Source organism: Canis lupus, chromosome 8, assembly GCF_003254725.2.
Source record: "Canis lupus dingo isolate Sandy chromosome 8, ASM325472v2, whole genome shotgun sequence".
NCBI classification, from domain to species: domain Eukaryota; kingdom Metazoa; phylum Chordata; class Mammalia; order Carnivora; family Canidae; genus Canis; species Canis lupus.
The window spans coordinates 9,609,806-9,628,509 of NC_064250.1; the positions used below are offsets into that span (position 1 = coordinate 9,609,806).

Genomic DNA, 18,704 nt, shown 5'->3' on the forward strand with positions numbered 1-18,704 from the left:
TGTTGTCACTGAAATCAACCTTTAACAATTTTTTTCTAAAATCAACTGTTGCATTTTTCAAACTTATACTCTTTACTGCCTAATTCTGAGTGTTTTTCAGTACATCCTCTACAACTTTCCCATTTGCTTTACCTCAAGCTTAGCCAGCTGTGTCCTTTTTGCCCAAAGCCAGGCAAATGCCAGGGTAGACTGTAAGCTCAGTTCTTTGCAGTCTCTAGTCATCGAATGCCACATTGTCTTAAAACGTAATCAGGAGAAGGTGCAAATTTATTTGAAGTTTATGATATTGTGACAGAAAAAAAAAACAGTTTTGAGACAATAATATAAATACCAGCAATAAACTTATCTTCCAATTTGTTAAATAAGGGGGGGGGGGGAGGGATGGAACATAATCCCCAAAGGTAAAATTTTAGATTGTAATAAATAATTGCATATTATTAAATATTTGTACTGGTTTTGAAATAGCACAACCCACAAAACTCTAAGATATGGTCGAATGAAACTAATGTTGCTCCAGTCAATCCTATAATGTTTAACCTCTACCCCCTGCCATAGCTTTGTAATAATTTTCATTTCATTGGGCATGCCTAGAAAACAAAACAAAACAAAACAAAAAACCCCAACTATACATTTAAATATGTACACATAGGTATTCATTTTTTTTTGTTCCTTTAAAACTGCAGATTCTGAAATAAGCTATGATTACCCATCAAAGTCATTTCCTCTACCCACTCCCTCTCTCATCCTCCCACTCTCCACATTTGAACACGTTTCTCTTTTCCTTGGGGCTCTTTTTCTTCTTTCTGCAGCACAGCTTCCTGGTGCCTCAGCAGACTGGAAAACAGCCTACAGTGCTGCTCACTATGGCAGCACATCCTCACGGCCTGGGTGTTTTCTCAGACAGTTTAAAAATGATCCAGTATTGCATGAGTTAAAAAAAATTCCCCCTGGAAAAGCTAATTATTGCATGCAGATACTTCTTTGTGTGATCAAGGAGGGGACAATTTAATAGGCTCTGTAATACAACCAAGAACAAAATTGCTTTAAAGGAAGTCTCTTGTTGAGTGACAACTCTGTTGCCTGAGCCAATTAGGTCCCAATAAAGAGTGTTGAATTGGCTCCTGCTTTCTCATTAATTATGTTCTGTCACAGACATGGGGCTTGATTTAGCAATTTTGTATTACATTAAGATACTGAAAGGCCGGGAACAAATGGCTCACTCTGATAATAGGCATTCTCTACACGGTGTGACATTTACTATCCAGCTGTCCGTAAGGCAGCCTAGCACTTCAGTTCAGGGGTTTATTTGTCATTGCTTCAAAGGGACACTCAGCTTTTCACAAAAAAAGAAACAGAGAGGCTAATAGATAGGACAAAATGTACTGCTGATATGCTTTATTAGAGATAGGATGCTAGGGTTTTGCTAACAAGCTCATCCGTTGGGACTCAGCCGAGTTTGCTGCCAATCATCCTACACACAAAGGCACACTAGTTAACAAGGAGAAATGAATTACAGACACTTATTCTGCCGGTGGGATCACAAATACACCAATCTGTGAAAGAGGCACAAACTCCAGAGACAAACTACATATTTGTCAATAACCTCCTAGAAAGAACCCTAGTAATTCTTTGAAGACCTTTGATTTAGCTTCCCTCTAAAATACATGTATAGGAAATGTTTTCATTACCATGACATTCTTTCTTTGTTATTTGCACAAATTTTCATCACATTAAAAACAGAAAACTGAGGAGGTCTGCAAATGTTTTAGTAGGTATCTATACACTACTTTTCATTTCCCACCACAGGGAGCTACTGTCTGGTTATTTCATTAAGAATAAGAGAAAATTAAATTCTTAATCTTTAGGTTTGAGTTGTGATCTACCAATGCACTAGGATATAATCTAAAACTATATATATAAAATGTATACCAATTGTGTGTGTGTATATATGTAATATATGTATGCAATATAAGTACATATATATATATACATATATATATATCAATTTAAATAACAAGTTAGAGACAAATGCTAAATCCTTCTGGCTAAATAATTATATGACTTTCTATCATAAATGTGTATATATGTACCACTATGTATATACACACACATATCTATAAAATCTTCACATAATATACATTTATGTATAAAGGTATGACTTCATAATGCATAAACATGAACCTAAATCAATTTCTGTATATGGAATATAGTGAGAGTTTATACATTTTATGTATGAAACTAAGCAAAATCTCTGACCTTGGCATTGATCAACATTTGGCCACTTCTATTATTTAAACATTCTATTCTCCTACAAACATATCATAAAGAAGGGCCTATTGTTGATTTCAAAAAACAGTAACCTTCAACTCAAGTTTATCTACTGACCACATGAGATTAATCAAATCTGAATATGTCATGTGCAGGTTAATTACAAAACAGCTCTCCAAAATAGTTCCTACAGACAGTACACTGTTCATCTGATTGCAGCTGCAACAGTTCATTTAATTTATTCTGCTCACCATCTTGGATTGTAGCTACTCAAGGCTCAACTATGGAAGGTATAAAAGGATAAAAAGATTAAGCAAAGATTTATCAGGCTCTCTTTCCTCAGACAGAATCTTAAAGGATATGAAGATCTTGAGTGTTCAGTTTCAACCTCAGGGAGAATCCATTCCTCTGTCTTTGCTGCTTTTACTCTTTCATGGAGCTCAAAGTATCCTCTACCAATTGGTAAGGTATAATGAGAGCAGCATGCTGCCCTCATAAGGAAGCTTCTTTTGTCTTTTCCTACACAAGACAGAGATCCTAAATAATTCTTTATCTTTATTGACCTACTAATAATTCCAGGGAAAGAAGACCATGAAGCAGAGATGTAGAACAGCTAAAAGCCCCAGATGTATGTGTGATAGATCCTTTTCTTCCTCTAACCCTCATTAGCAGAAAGGGATAGGTAAAATAATTTGTTTTTAAAAAGATAAAAAAATAATAATTTGTTTAAAGAAGCAGATATTATCTAATGCAATCCCTAAACATTTTTTCTAATTTCTAAGTATTAAGAAATAATTTTTTGATAAGGCATGTTCCAAATCATCTCCATATTAAAATAATGCCTTAAAAACGGAAAAAGAGGGGGGAAATCATGTAAAAATACAATGCTGATTTTCTTTCCTTTTCTCCATTCCCCCCAAAATAATCATATGCAAGAAAGCACTTGTACATTATTTCTTGACACCAATAATATCTGTGAATTATATATATATATATATTTTTAAAGTGTGTACTGAACACAGATCTCATTGAAAGAGCTTAAGGAGTATAAGGGAACCATAAAATACTTTTTTTCCTCTCCAAAACTTGCCATGTTTCTATTTAAGAAAAGCCTTTGCAATAAATAATACACATAATAGAGTCAAGAATCATTTTATCCTCACTTAGCAGGAGCTTTGTCTTTGTTATTCAGGTATTCCACAAGGTTGAAATCTTTCAAAAAGCCTGAGCCCTCCTCAGGCTGAAGCAAAGGTATTTATATAGACATTAAGTATTTTTGTCGCAATTTATATTTTCAAAGCCCTTTGTACCCATTCATTAGTTCATCCAAATAACTTCCTTCTGAAGTAAATTAATGCTTTGTTTACCAGGCAGAGAGAATTACATTCTGGGAGGTGACTGACACATGACATGGAGGACTTAGGTCACACATAAAGAATGACTATATCTCAGAAAGGGTTTTCTAAGGGTTTTATGGAAACTTCTTCAACTCTTTAAAACTAGGTGGGACCCTTACTGAAATGCTTTAGTTATGACTTTGTTGTGGTTTACTTGCAGGCAGAAGAACTAAGTGATTCCAGCTCTTATAGCTCTAGTTTTATATACTCTTGGGACATTTTTGCTCATAGGACAGATGAGGAGCAGGCTGCAAATCAGAGGATAAAACTAATATCTAAACCTAAAGGATCATGTCTTGCTAATACGAAATATTATAAAAGGATAGTTGGGGGAACTGTGTCTTTAAAATGGTTTTCTTGGAGGGGGGCATCTGGGTGGCCTAGTCAGCTAAGCATCCAACTTTGGTTTTGGCTCAGGTCATGATCTCAGGGTTCTGGGATCCAGCCCACTCTGGGCTCTACACACAGCACTGAATCTGCCTAAGACTCTCTCTCCCTCTCCCTCTGCCCCTCCCTGTATGCTGGGATGCTGTCTGTCTGTCTGTGTCTCTCTCTCTTTAAATAAATAAATAAATAAATAAATAAATAAATAAATAAATAAATAAATAAAAATTTTTTTTTTTAAGGTTTTCTTGGAAATGTATTTCCCTGGTTATGCCAAGGGAAATGTACAAACAGGCCCCTTGTGTAAGACTATGTTTATCTTGAAAGATCCTACTCTGTCACACCCATTAGTTACCTCCTAATTAATATCTGATTCTACATCTATTTTATCACTTAACAGTATGGTAACTTGAGTCCAAAGATGGTTTCCACAATTCCATTCTTCCTCCTATGTTGATATGATCTCTAGTATCTGGGTTGCCTGCAACTGTTTTGACCTCAAGATATAGAATAAGTGATGCTGTGCCAGTTTCTAGCCTTTAGAAGGACTGGCAAATTCCTCATTCTCTCTCTTAGAATGTTCACTCTTGGGGCACTACTTCATCAAGCACTCAGCCACCATGTAAGAAGTCTAGGGTCCTCTGTGAGACAGACCACATGGAAAAGCACTGAAGCACAGACAAGTAAGTAAAAACAAAAAACATTTTGGACATTAACTCTGTCAAGTCTTCAGATGACTCCATCCCTAGCCATCATCTGATGGCAATCACCCAAGAGATCCCCAAATTAGACCATAGCTGAGCCTAATCAATTCCCAGAACTTTGAGAACATAATAAATTATTATTATATGCCATTAAGTTTTGGAGTGGTTGGAATCAGATAACTAGAATAACTATTATCAATGCTGTCTTCTCCATTTCCCCGGGTCTTCACAAAAGTATGCAAGAAAAATAGAAGCTGGGCTGAACTAGACTAAGCTAGAAGAACAGGGCTATTAAGAATTGGCAGCATGGTATAGAGGACTAGAATCAGTCTTGAGAAATCTTGAGCAAGTTATTTAACCTCCCCAAGTACCAATTTCCTCATCTATAAAATGGGACTAATAGTACAACCTCAAAAGATTATGAAGATTTAACGAACTATAGGCTGTTAAGCACCTAACACACTGCTAAGAGAGGCAAATCCTCCATAACATGAACTATTATCATTGTTTTCCTTATTAGTGTTGCCTAAGCATGCTAGATCTTCTGAATAATCTGCTCAAGCTTCAAGTCATTACCTTTTCCCAAAATGCTCTCAGACTAATTAAAGTGGACATCCAGAAGACATGATCCCATTCCAAGACCATTGTTAATTGGACTAGAGGAGAAGCCTGTTCATTTCTGTGTGTAGCTATAATGATACTGGGCTAAGAAAAGAGCTAGAAGATGTCTAAATTTCAGCCTGTGGACTGAGAACAGAGAAAATCACACCAGAGATATATATAAATATACATATAAGTTTCCTAGAACCCTAATGGTTTTCCAAGTTTTATAGCTGTTTCATGGCTCTTTCTGAGACCGAAATGTAATCCTTCTTTGGGGTACTGCAGGATGCATCTATATCTTTATGATGTTCCCTCTTTTCTCTTGAGCCAACTTAAATTGGTTCCTGTCCTGCATCCAAAGAACTCAAGCAAAAGAAGAGGGAAGAAAGGAGAAAATTTCTTTTTTTAAAAGAGATTTTATTCATTTATTCATGAGAGACAGGGAGAGAGGCAGAGACATAGGCAGAGGGAGAAGCAGGCTCCATGCACGGAGCCAAATGTGGGACTCGATCCCGGGGCTCCAGGATCGCGCTCTGGGCCGAAGGCAGTGCTAAACTGCTGAGCCACCCAGGCTGCCCTAAAGGAGAAAATTTCAAAGAAGGCACCGTCAGTGGCCTCCCAATACCAGAAAGCAATCAGGATCCAAGACTCGATCCACTGAAATACTGCTTAAATTTTACACTTCCTTCTATGACTAAGGCTCTATTTATCAATGGTAGAAAGGTCCAATGTTGTCGTCTTTTTTTCTCTTAGTAACAGCTTGAGATATAGTTTGCAGAACAGGCAATTCATCCATTTAAAGCATACAATTGAACCGTTTTTAGTGTATTCACAGAGTTGTGCAGCCATCATCACAATTAATTTTAGAACATATTCATCACCCCTAAAACAAATGCCATACCCATTAGCAGTCACTTTCCATTTTTCCTCTCACCACTAACTGCACACAGTCTAGGGCAAACACTAACTTTCTATAGATATGATCATTCTAGACATTCATATAAATTGAATTATACAGTATATAATTTAGTAACTGGTTTCTTTCTCTTAGCATAATGTTTCATAGCTCATCAATGTTGTAACATGTGTCAGTACTTCTTTCCTTTTTATTGAGCAACAATCGCCCATAGTATGGATATGCCACATTTTATTTATCCGTTCATCACATGATGGACATTTGGATTGTTTCCACTTTGGGCTATTATGAATAATGATGCTATGAACATTTAAGTAGTAGTTTTTGTGTGGATATATGCCTTCATTTCTCTTCAGTATATATCTAGGAGTAGAATTACTGTGTTACACAGTAATTCTATTTTTAAACAGCCAGACTATTTTTCAAAGTGGAGGCACCATTTTACATTCTCTCCAAAAATCAAGAAAGCTCCCATTGCTCCACAGTGTTTGTTATCTTCTGTTTGTTTTTAAAATATAATCTTCCTAGTGTGTGTGAAGTGGTATCTCACTGGGTTTTATTTGCATTTCCCTGATGACTAATGATGTTGAGAATATCCTCAAGTGTTTATTGGCCATTTGTTTATCATTTTTAAAGAAATATTTATTCAGATACTTTGGCTATTTTTTAATTGGGCTGTCTTTTTGTTGTCAAGTTGTTAAGAATCCCTTGTATATTCTAGCTACAAATCCCTTATCTAATAAATGATTTCTAAATATTTTCTCCCAATCACTGAGTTCTCTTTTCACTTTCTTGATGGAGTCCTCTGAAGAAAAAAGGTTTTAATTTTGATGAAGTCTGATTTATCTATTTCTTTTTGGTTGCTTGTGCTTTTGGAGTCTTATTTAAGAAAACTTTGCCAAAACCAAGATCACAAAGATTTCCCTATATTTTCTTCTAAATATTTTATAGTTTTAGCTCTGATATTTAGGTCTTTTATCCATTTTGAGTTAATTTTTTTACATGGAGGTAGGGATCCAACTTCATTCTTTTGCATGTAGATATTCAGTTGCCTAACAGTACTTGTTAAGACAACTATTCTTTCCCATGTTGGACTGTTTTGGTATCCTTGTCAAAAGTCATTTAACCATAAATGTGAGTATTTGTTTCTGGGTTTCTAATTCTATTCCACTAATTTATAGATCTATCTTTATGCCAGTATCACACTTACTTTGATTATTGTAACTTTGTAGTAAGTCTTGAAATTAAGAAGTATGAATCCTATAATTTTGATATTCTTTTTCAATAGTGTTTGGCTGTTCTACATTCCTTAAATTTCCAAAAGGAATTTTAAGGTCACTTTCTCAATTTCTGTTAAGAGCTGAACTGGGATTTTGATGATAATTGTGTTAAACCTGTAAATCAACCTAGAGAATATTGCCATCTTAACAATATTAAATCTTCCAATCTATGAACATGGGATATCTTTCCATTTATTTAAATATCCCTTAATTTCTCTCAACAGTGATTTGTGGTTCTCAGAATTTAGTTTTGCACTTATTTTGTTAAATTTATTTGTAAATGAATTTGCATTGCATCCAATGCAATTTTGATGGCATTAAAAATGGTACTGCTTTTTCGATTTTATTTTCAGATTATTTATTGCAAGTGTATAGAAATACAACTGACTTTATATATTGATCTTGTATCCTGTAACCTTACTGAGATTGCTTATTAGTCCTAATAGTTCTGTGAATTCGTTAGGATTTTCCATATACAAGATCATATCATCTGCAAATAGAAATTGTTTTACTTTTTTCTTTCCAATTTAGATGTCTTCTATTTCATTGTCCTGGCTAATTCCCCTGGCTAGAAATTCCAGCACAATGTTGAAGAGAATAACAAGAGCAGACATCTGTGTCTTGTTCCTAACCTTGGGGAAAAGCATTTAGTCTTTCACAATTAAGTATGATATTAGCTGTTGGTTACCAATGTCTTCCTGGCCAAATATTATGTTCACAACACACATTTTTGAGATCTTGAAAGCAAATCTCCATGGTTTATAAATATGACTAAATACTTTCCAATTTTTATAGTCTTAAACTGTTAGTATTCCAAATTTCACAATACTCATGTAGATATATAACAGAAACAGTTTATTGGGTTATTAGGAAAGGTATATGGAAATGAGTCTTATAACACAGTCCTGGATGTCCCTTTCATTCTTGGGTCTACTCTGAACATCACTCTTTTGCAAATTGATTCTCCTACCTGATTTCTCCTACCTCTCTGTGAGAACCTATGAGTAAATATGGTGCTTTAGAAAATGCAACAGCTTAGGCAAAAAGATTATTGTTTATTTCTCCTAAAACATACCATGCTTTTTTCATGTATATCTACCAAATGTTGTTGAAGAAATCAACTTCTTCCCTCCCATATATGTATAATCAGTGATTCTCTGATTAATGCAGAAAAGTTTTTTTTAATTTTCAAACTAGATAAATGAAAACTTTCTTCAAAACTAAGTCCCCTTATTTTTAATAAAAAACTAGAACTCAACCTCTACACATCTTTAAAAGACAAAGGTTTTTTTTTATCTAAATTAGTAGTTTTTTTTTTTAACTAGGCACAATTGATATATAGCATTATATTATTTTCAGGTGTACAATATAATAATCTGATATTTGTAATATATTGCCATATAGCATTATATTATTTTCAGGTGTACAATATAATAATCTGATATTTGTAATATATTGCAAAATGATCATGATAATCATTATAATTATCATCAGTCACCATACACAGTTACAAAAATCTTTTTTCTTATGATGCGGACTACTCTCAGGAACTTATTTAAATATGCAATAATGTATTATTAACTAGAGTCATCATGATGTGTATTTTACCCCATGACTGATTTATTTTATAACTGGAAGTCTGTACCTTTTGATCCCTTTCACCTATATTGCCCACTCCCCTTGTTCCATCTTTGGCAACCACACACATCTGTTCTCTGTATCTATGAGCTTGAATTTTTTTTTTTTAGATTTTATTTATTTATTCATGAGAGACACAGAAAAAGAGGCAGAGACATAGGCAGAGGGAAAAGCAGGCTTCCTGTGGGGAGCCCAATGCAGGACTCAATGCTATAGGACCCTGAGATCACGACCTGAGCCGAAAGCAGATGCTCAATGACTGAGCCATCCAGATGCCCCATGCTTGAATTTTCTATACATAAGTGAGATCATACAATATTTGTCTTTCTCTGTCTGACTTATTCACTTAGCATAATTCCTTCAAGATCCACCCATGTTGTCACAAATGGCAAGATTTCATTCTTTTTAATGGCTGAGTACTATTCCAGTGCGTATATATTGCACATTTTCTTTATCCATTAATCCATCAATGGACATTTAAATTGTTTCTATGTCTTTACTATAATAAATCATGCTATAATAAACATAGTGGCACATATATCTTTTCAAATTAGTGTTTTAATTTTCTTCAGATAAATACCCAAAAGTGAAATTCCTGGATCAGATAGTTTAATTTTTAATATTTTGAGGAACTTCCATACCATTTTCTATAAAGGCTGTACCAACTTACATTCCCACCAGCAGTACATGAGGTTTCCTTTTGCTCTACCTCCTCATCAACATTCATTATTTGTCTTTTTGATACTAGCTATTCTAAAAGGGTGAGGTGATGTCTCACTGTGATTGATTTTATATTTCCCTGATGATCAGTGATATTAAACATCTTCTCATGTACCTGTTGGCCATATGTATGCCTTTTTTGGAAAAATGTCAATTTAGATCTTCTACCCATGATGTTTTTATGGATTATCTGAGTTACTTATATATTTTGGATATTAATCCCTTATTGGATATGTGATATGCAAATATTTTCTTCCATTCAATAGGCTGCTTTTTCATTTTGTTGATGAATTCCTTTGCTGTGCAGGAAATAAATTGTTAAATGACTCATCATTTATTTTTTCCGAAAAACTTTTAGATTTGTGTTATTGCTAGAAATATAACTGTTAAAATCTTCACCCTTCCAGTTTTATTATTTGTAAATTGAGAGGATTAAAGAACATAAATATAAAATTTCTTCCAATGATAAAATTCATAACTTTCAAGTTACAAAACAAGGATACATAAGGTTTTTAGGCTGATGTGAAAATTTTCTAAGGATTAATTCAAATAACTACTTTATTATATTGCCTTTCCATTTTAAATATTTTTTATTCTCCATTAAATAGTGTTATTTAATTTTTTCAGAAATCAGCACAATTTTTTCCTTTAAAGTTAAACAGTTTACTTGCTTTCCAACATTTAATTATCTCTATCATAAAAAAACCTTTTCACTTAATGGAATTATTTAAACAATTTGATATGAGTTGGGAAGCTAAGATAGTGGCAGAGTAGGAAGACCCTAGGGCTTGTCTTGTACCTCAAATACAGGTAGATAACTATCATATCATTTTAAATACTCCATAAATCAACCTGAAGATTGACAAAACAAACAATACAACTAAAGGGAAAGAAGAAGTCACATCAAGGAGGTAGGAAGTGTAGAGCTGTGGTTTGGGGGAGAAATGGATTGTGGGTGCTGTGGAGGTGAAGGAGACATGGTCATAGAGAAAGGAACAAGATAAAGAGAAAGAGAGAGAGAGAGAGAGAGAGAGAGAGAGAGAGGAGTACATTGGGAAGTGTACAAAAAGAACATTTCCCCAAAGCCATTGGCTGGAAAAAGAAGAAGGACTGATCTTCATGAATTCTTGCAACCAGAGGAGCTTAAAGACTAGAATTTTAAAGGTCAGCAGGCTTGGCTGGGATAGGGCTCAGAGGACATCACCCTGTTCCTGGAGAAAAGGCAGGCAACAACCTGGGGGTAGATGTATAAAAACACTGATCTGAAGAATGCCTGGGGCACACAGTGGGGAGATTATTTGCTTTTCTCAGAGGGCTTCCCTAAGAGTCAATGTTCAGGGAGAGGTCTCTCTAGGAAGAAAGGAGTCAACGCCTGCTCTTTCCCTCCCTGTGCTTCAGGATAAACACAGAGCCACCTGCAGTAAGCAGCACAGCATCAACACTGGCTGCCTAACCTGCTTACATCAAGTCCCATACACCTGCACTCTGGCAGGACTGCCCCTTTCAATCAAGCTCGCCTCAATCCCAGTGTGATGGGCCCCATCCCCAGAAGATGAGCACAAACCCCTGCCCATACCACATCGCCTGACCAGAGAGTTCTGTAGGGCTTCAGTTCAGTTCAGTTCTCTTTTAATAAGCAGACCGAACCACACCCAGTTAAAACTCACCACATTCTGACTAAGGACTAAACACTCCCCACTGCAAGTAAGGATAGCATCTGCAGATGACTGACTTAAAGGACAGAGCAACCAAAGCATAACAGCAGAGTGCACACAGCACACACCAGAGACATTCCCTGAAGCACCAGACCTTGGACAATGTATGATCTCTTCTTCATAAAACCATTACTCTCAGGGGCAGAAAACATAAGAGGTTTTTCTAACACATAGCAAAAGGCAGAGACTTAGACAAAAATGCCATGATAAGGGAATTCATCCCAAATGAAAAAACTAGATAAGGTCATGAGATCTAAGCAAACAGACATAAGTAACTTGCCTGATAGACAATTTAAAGCAACAATTATAAGGATACTCGCTGGACTTGAGGAAAGAATGGAAGACATCAGGGAGATCCTTACAACAGAGGTAAAATTTTAAAAGAATCAGAAATAAAAAAATGTAATAACTGAGATTGAAAGCAGGTTTGATGCAATGAACATAAGGCTGGGTGAAGCAGAGGAACAAATAAGTGATACAGGACACAAAACAATGGAAAATAATGAAGCTGAACAAAAGACAGAAAGAATTATACCTAACAAGAATAGACTTAGGAAACTCAGTGACTGCACCAAATATAATAACATTCATATCATAGAAGTCCCAGAAGAAGGAGAGAGGGAAAGAGGCAGAAAATTTATTTGAGGAAATAATAGCTGAAAATTTCCCTAATTTGGGAAAGGAAACAAACATCTAGATTCAGGAGGGACAGAAGACTCACATCAACATAAACAAAAGCAAGCCAACACCAAGACATATTATAATTAAATTTGCAAAATATAGAGACAGAGGAAAATTCTTAAAAGGCACCATGACAAAAGAAGTCCTTAACTTTTTACAAAGAAGACCCATAAGGCTAGCTACAGAATTTTCAACAGAAACTTGGTACATCAGAAGAGAGTGGCATGATATATTCAAAGTACTGAATGGGAAAACTCTGCAGCCAAGAATACTCTATACAGGTTATCAACCAGAAGAGGAGGATAGATAAAGAGCTTCTCAAACAAAAACAAAAGGAGTTCATGGCCATTAAACAAGCCCTATAAGAAATATTAAAGGGGATTCTTTGAGTGGAAGGAAAGACAAAACTGAAAAAAAAAGAAAGAAAGGAACAGAAAAAATCTCCAGAAAAAATGACAAAATGAGTAATAAAATGTCACTTAATACCTATCTATCAGTAATTACTCTGAATGTAAATGGACTAAACACTCCAATAAAAAAATAGAATGGATTGAAAAAAAGCAAGATCCATCTATATATTGCCTGCAAGAGACTTATATTAGACCTAGAGGCACATGCAGATGTAAAGTGAGGGGACAGAGAAACATTTATCTTGCAAACAGATGTCAAAAGAAAGCTGGAGTAGCAATATCTGTAACAGACAGACTAGACTTTAAACCAAAGAGTGTAACAAGAGATGAAAAAGAGCAGTATATCGGAATAAAAGGGACAATCCAACAAAAATATCTAATAATTGTAAATGTTTATACACCCAACATGGGAGCACAGAAATACATAAAACAATTAGTAACAAACATAGAACTTATTGATAATAATACAGTAATAGTAGGGAACTTTAACACCCCATTTACATCAGTTGACAGACCATCTAAACAGAAAATCAGCAAGGAAACAATGGTTTTAAATGACATACTGGACCTGACGGACTTAATAGAAATATTCAGAACATTTCAACTTAAAGCAATAGAAGACACATTTTTTTTTTCACCAGGACATGGAACATTCTCCACAATAGACAGCATACTAGGTCACAAATCAGGCCTCAAGTACAAAAAGACTGAGATCATATCATGCATATTTTCTGACCATAACACTATGAAACCTGAAGTCAACCATAAGAAAAAATCTGGAAGGACCACAAATACATGGAGGTTAAACAACATGCTACTAAACAAGGAATGGCTCGATCAAGAAATCAAAGAAGAAATAAGAATACATGTAAACAAATGAAAATGAAAACACAGTAGTTCAAAACTTTTGGGATGCAGCAAAAGTAGCCCTGAGAGGGAAGTACATAGCAATATGGGCCTATCTCAACAAGCATGAAAAATCTCAAATAAGCACCCTAACCTTACACCTAAAGGAGGTAGAAAAAGAAGAACAAATGAAGCCTAAAGCCAGGAGGAGGGAAATAATAAAGATTAGAGCAGAAATAAATGATATAGAAGCTTAAAAAAAGAAAACAGAACAAATTGATGAAACCAGGAGCTGCTTCTTTGAAAAAAAATTAATAAAATTTATAAACTCCTAGTCAAACTTATCAAAAAAGAAAAGAGAAAGGGCCAAATAAAATCATAAATTAGAGAGGATAAATAATAACCAACACCACCAAAATACAAGCAATTATAAGTGAATATTATGAAAAGCCATATACCAAAAAATTGGGACACCCTGGAGGAAATGTATAAATTACTAGAAAGATATAAACTACTAAAACTAAAAGAGAAGGAAATAGAGAACTTGAACAGATCAATAACCAGCAAAGAAATTCAATCAGTAATCAAAAATCTTTCAAAAAACGAAAGTCCAGGGCCAGATGGCTTCACACGGGAATTTTACCAAACATTTAAAGAAGAGTTAACATCTATTCTTCTCAAACTATTCCAAAAAATAGAAAAGGAAGGGAAATTTCCAAATTCATTTTATGAGACCAGCAATATCCTAATACCAAAACCAGATAAAGACTTCACTAAAAAGGAGAACTATCAACTGATATCCCTGATGAACATAAATGCAAAAATCCCCAATAAAATACTAGCAAATTGAATCCAATAGTACATTAAAAGAATCATTCACCACAATCAAGTGGTATTTATTCCTGGGCGGCAAGGGTTGTTCAATAGTTTCAAATAAATCAATGTGATACATCATATTAATAACAGAAAGGATAGGAATCATATGATCCTTACAACAGATCCAGAAAAAGCATTTGACAAAGCAACAGCATCCATTCATGATAAAAACCCTCAACAAAGTAGGGTTCAAGGGAACATACCTCAACATAATAAAGGCCATATATGAAAAACCTACAGTTAATATCCCCTTCAATGGGAAAAAAATAAGAGCTTTTTCTCTGCAGTCAGCAACAAGACTGGGATCTCTACTCTCACTACTATTATTTATAATAGGACTAGAAGTCCTTGCTATAGCAATCAGACAGCAAAAAGAAATAAAAAGCATCCAAACTGGCAAGGAGGAATATTTGCAGATGACATGATATTCTATACAGAAAATCCAAAACTCCACCACCAAAAACTTGCTAAACTGTTACAAAAATTGAGTAAAGTCACAGGATGCAAATTCAGTATATAGAAATCTGCTGTATTTCTACACACCAATAATGATGCAGCAGAAAGAGAAATCAAGGAATCATACCTATTTATAATTGCATCAAAAACCAAAAGATACCTAGGAATAAGCCTAACCAAAGAGGTAAAAGATCTATACTCTGAAAACTATAGAACACTAACAAAAGAAATCGAAGATGACACAAAGAAATGCAAAAACATTCCATGCTCATGCTTGGAAAAACAAATATTGTAAAAATGTCCACATTACCCAAAACAATCTGCACATTTAATGCAATCCCTATCAAAATACCAACAGTATTTTTCACAGAGCTAGATCAAACAATCCTAAAATTTGTATAGAAGCACAAAGGACTCTGAATAGCCAAAGCAACCTTGAAAAGGAAAAGCAAAGCAAAGCTGGAGTCATCAAAATTCCAGACTTCAAGCTATACTATGAAGCTGTAATGATCAAAACAGTATAGCACTGGCACAAAAATAGACATAGAGATCAAGAGTACCGAACACCCAGAAATGAACCTACAACTATATGGTCAATTAATCTTCAACAAAGCCAAGAAAGAATATCCAGTGGGAAAAAAGGCTCTTCAACAAATGGTAGTGGGAAAATTGAACAGAAACATGCAAAAGAATGAAACTGGACTACTTTCTTACACCATACACAAAAATAAGTTCAAAATAAATGAATGACGTAAATGTGAAACATGAAACCATTAAAATCCTAAAGGAGAACACAGGTGGTATCTTTTTTGACCTCAGCACTACAAAATTCTTACTAGATATGTCTCCTGAGACAAAGGGGGGAAAAAGGCTAAAATAAACTATTGGGACTTCATTAAAATAAAAAGTTTCTGCACAGTGAATGAAATAATCAAAAAACTAAAAGGCAACCTCCTGAATGGGAGAAGATATTTGCAAATGGCATACCTGATAAGGGGCTAGTATCCAAAATATATAAACTTATAAAATCCAACTCCTAAAAAAGAAATAATCCAATTAAAAATGTACAGAAGATATGGATAGACATTTTTCCAAAGAAGACATACAAATGGCCAACAGACACATGAAAAGATGCTCAACATCAATGATCATTTGGGAAATACAATTCAAAACTACAATGAGATATCATCTCAGACTTGTCACGATGGCTAAAATCAACAACACATGAAACAATAGGTGTTGACAAGGACGTGGAGGTAGAACACTTTTTAAAACTGCTGGTAAAAATGCAAACTAGTGCAGCTACTCTGGAAAACAGTGTGGAGATTCCTCAAAAAGTTAAAAACAGAAATATGACTCAGCAATTGCACTACTATTTACCCAAAGAATGCAAAAATACTAATTTGAAGGTATACATGTGCCCCAATGTTTATAGCAGTATTATCTACAATGGCCAAATTATAGAATAGCCCAAGTGTCCATAGATTGGTGAATGGATAAAGAAGAAATGAGATATATATATAGAAAATTAAATATTACTCAGCCATAAAAAGAATGAAATCTTGCCATTTGCAATGACACAGATGGAGCTAGAGAGTATTATGTTAAGCAAAATAAGTCAGTCAAAGAAAGACAAATATCATATGATTTCACTCATACGTAGAATTTAGGAAACAAAACAAATGATCTTAGAGGGAAAAAAGAGAAAACCAAGAACAGACTCTTAACTAGAGAACATACTGATGGTTGCCAGAGGGGTAGGTTGGATGGAGCTTTGGAGCTTTGAGGAGTACACTTATTGTGGTGAGCACCAGGTGTTGTAAGTGTTGAATCACTAAATTCTTCACCAGAAACTAATATTACCCTGTATCTTAGCTAACTGGAATTTAAATAAAAACTTAAAAAAATAATGTTATATTAATGGAAAACATTCTTCTCAGGATTAACTCCTAGATTACTTTGATTTTGTACTTACTTGCATTTATCATAATGCACACTGCTGTCTTATAGCACTATGATTTACAAAGTAATTATCAAATATGGGTTTATGTTGAACATTTGCATAAGTTAAGAAATGTCAACATATCAACTTTCTCTGAGAAGCCTTCCCTGATTCATCAGCCTAGATTCGATCTCATTGACATATGTTTACAGAGTTGCATACTTTTTCTTCACAATATTACATATCTAATGTCATATTTCTCTGGTTAATAATTATTAATAGCTCTCTACCCCCTAGATTGGAGACCCATTGTTTCCCCATGCTTGGTATGAATGAATCCATGAAATAATGCATCATTACCAGAGTATATCTCTACTATGTTCCACTTATTCCTTTGTTGTTACTCTTTTTTCTATCAATAACTTAAAAACCTTAAATTTCTTAAAGACAGAACTCAGATATTTCTCTTTGGGCCCAACCTGGCACTTAAGGATTAACTGAAGAGAATGACAAGAAGTGATGAAAGAATAAAGATTTAACTGAAAATTCTGTCAGAGCCCAGATCCACAGGAACAAGGCTAATTGTTCTGAGGTTCCTGAGAGGCCTGAGCCACTGCCATAAAGGGTTCACCTGGCCACCAGCTTCAGCAACAGTTCTTCCACTTCTGTCCTATCTCCTTGCTTGTCTTGATTTCTAGAATACAGACTACTTGGTTTGGAAATTTTATGGTAACATCTTTCTCTGAACTCTGGTTCTTCTCATTTCTCTCCTTTTGGCTTCCCTAGATTACTAACTAGCTACCTTCCCATGTGAAGAAGGTTTTCCCAAGCCTTCTGGGCTCTATAACTCTCTGCTGCCCCTATCAGCAGCAATCACCTGTAGTCACCTCCAGGGAAATCCACCTGCTTAAACTTGGCCATTCTGATTTGGTTCAAGATAGAGTCCTCAATATTTCTAACTTGTTTGCATGTATAAAAGTCATATTTAACTCAAATCTCACATGTTATTTTTAAAGCCAGTTTAAGCACAGTAATAAGGGTTTTTAGAAAGAGGTCTACTGTACCTAGTGAATAGTCTAGATTTACAAGGCAAGCACTGAAGACACTTGTTTCCAACTGAGACTAATCTTTCAATCCAAGTAATGGCATGCAAGTGCTCATCAGTAAAAACAACTTATGTACATTGATGGATATGCTTGTCCTCCAACTAGAGGCACGCACACTTTAATTTTGAGTGCATTTTATTTATCTAGAAAAAAAGTTATTTGTTAAAATAACAGAATCCTTATTTGCTAAAATAACAGAAGCCATATTATTGAAATATAAATTATACACCTTGTACATTATGGTTTAAAGTAAATCACCACCAAAAAATTAATAGTTAATTTGGGAAGAAATGATTGGGAAGAAGGCTGTCACTTTTTATTTTGTACCTCTTTGATCACTCTGAAATTTCTAAACATGTACATCTACAACTTGTGTTATTCTTAAATATCAGCGGAGACTAGATGGAGAGCATATTTTCAATAAATTTTTATATTTTTGCATCTAAGAAACTAATATTCCTCTTAACGAATAAGGCATAGATTTTTTAAATTAAGGAAAATATTTGAAGGAATATGAAGCAGTAAGACTATGTAGGTATAGATCAGGCATGTCCCAATCAATTTAAAATGTGTTTATTCCCTATGTAAAGATCAAACATGGAAGACCTAGCTCACATAGTCTTCCATTGAAATCTTCCAAAGCAGAACAAGGCTTCAGTCAGCACAGAGGTCTTGCTGAGAGGTAGAGCGGCATTTAAATAAAGTTAAAGAATAATGAGGATTCTTTAGATGAAGCTAAAGAATAACAAGGAACAACTTCAA

The 18,704-nt window shown here is 34.7% G+C and overlaps 1 long non-coding RNA gene across 1 annotated transcript in view; it reads left to right on the forward strand.

The window, feature by feature from the left end:
- Nucleotides 1-18,704, forward strand: part of LOC112658068 (uncharacterized) — a 43,115-nt gene that overhangs the window by 2,428 nt on the left and 21,983 nt on the right. The window contains exon 2 of the long non-coding RNA XR_007412668.1: nt 4,626-4,732. This is a non-coding gene — a long non-coding RNA (uncharacterized LOC112658068). The remainder of the gene's footprint in view (nt 1-4,625; nt 4,733-18,704) is intronic.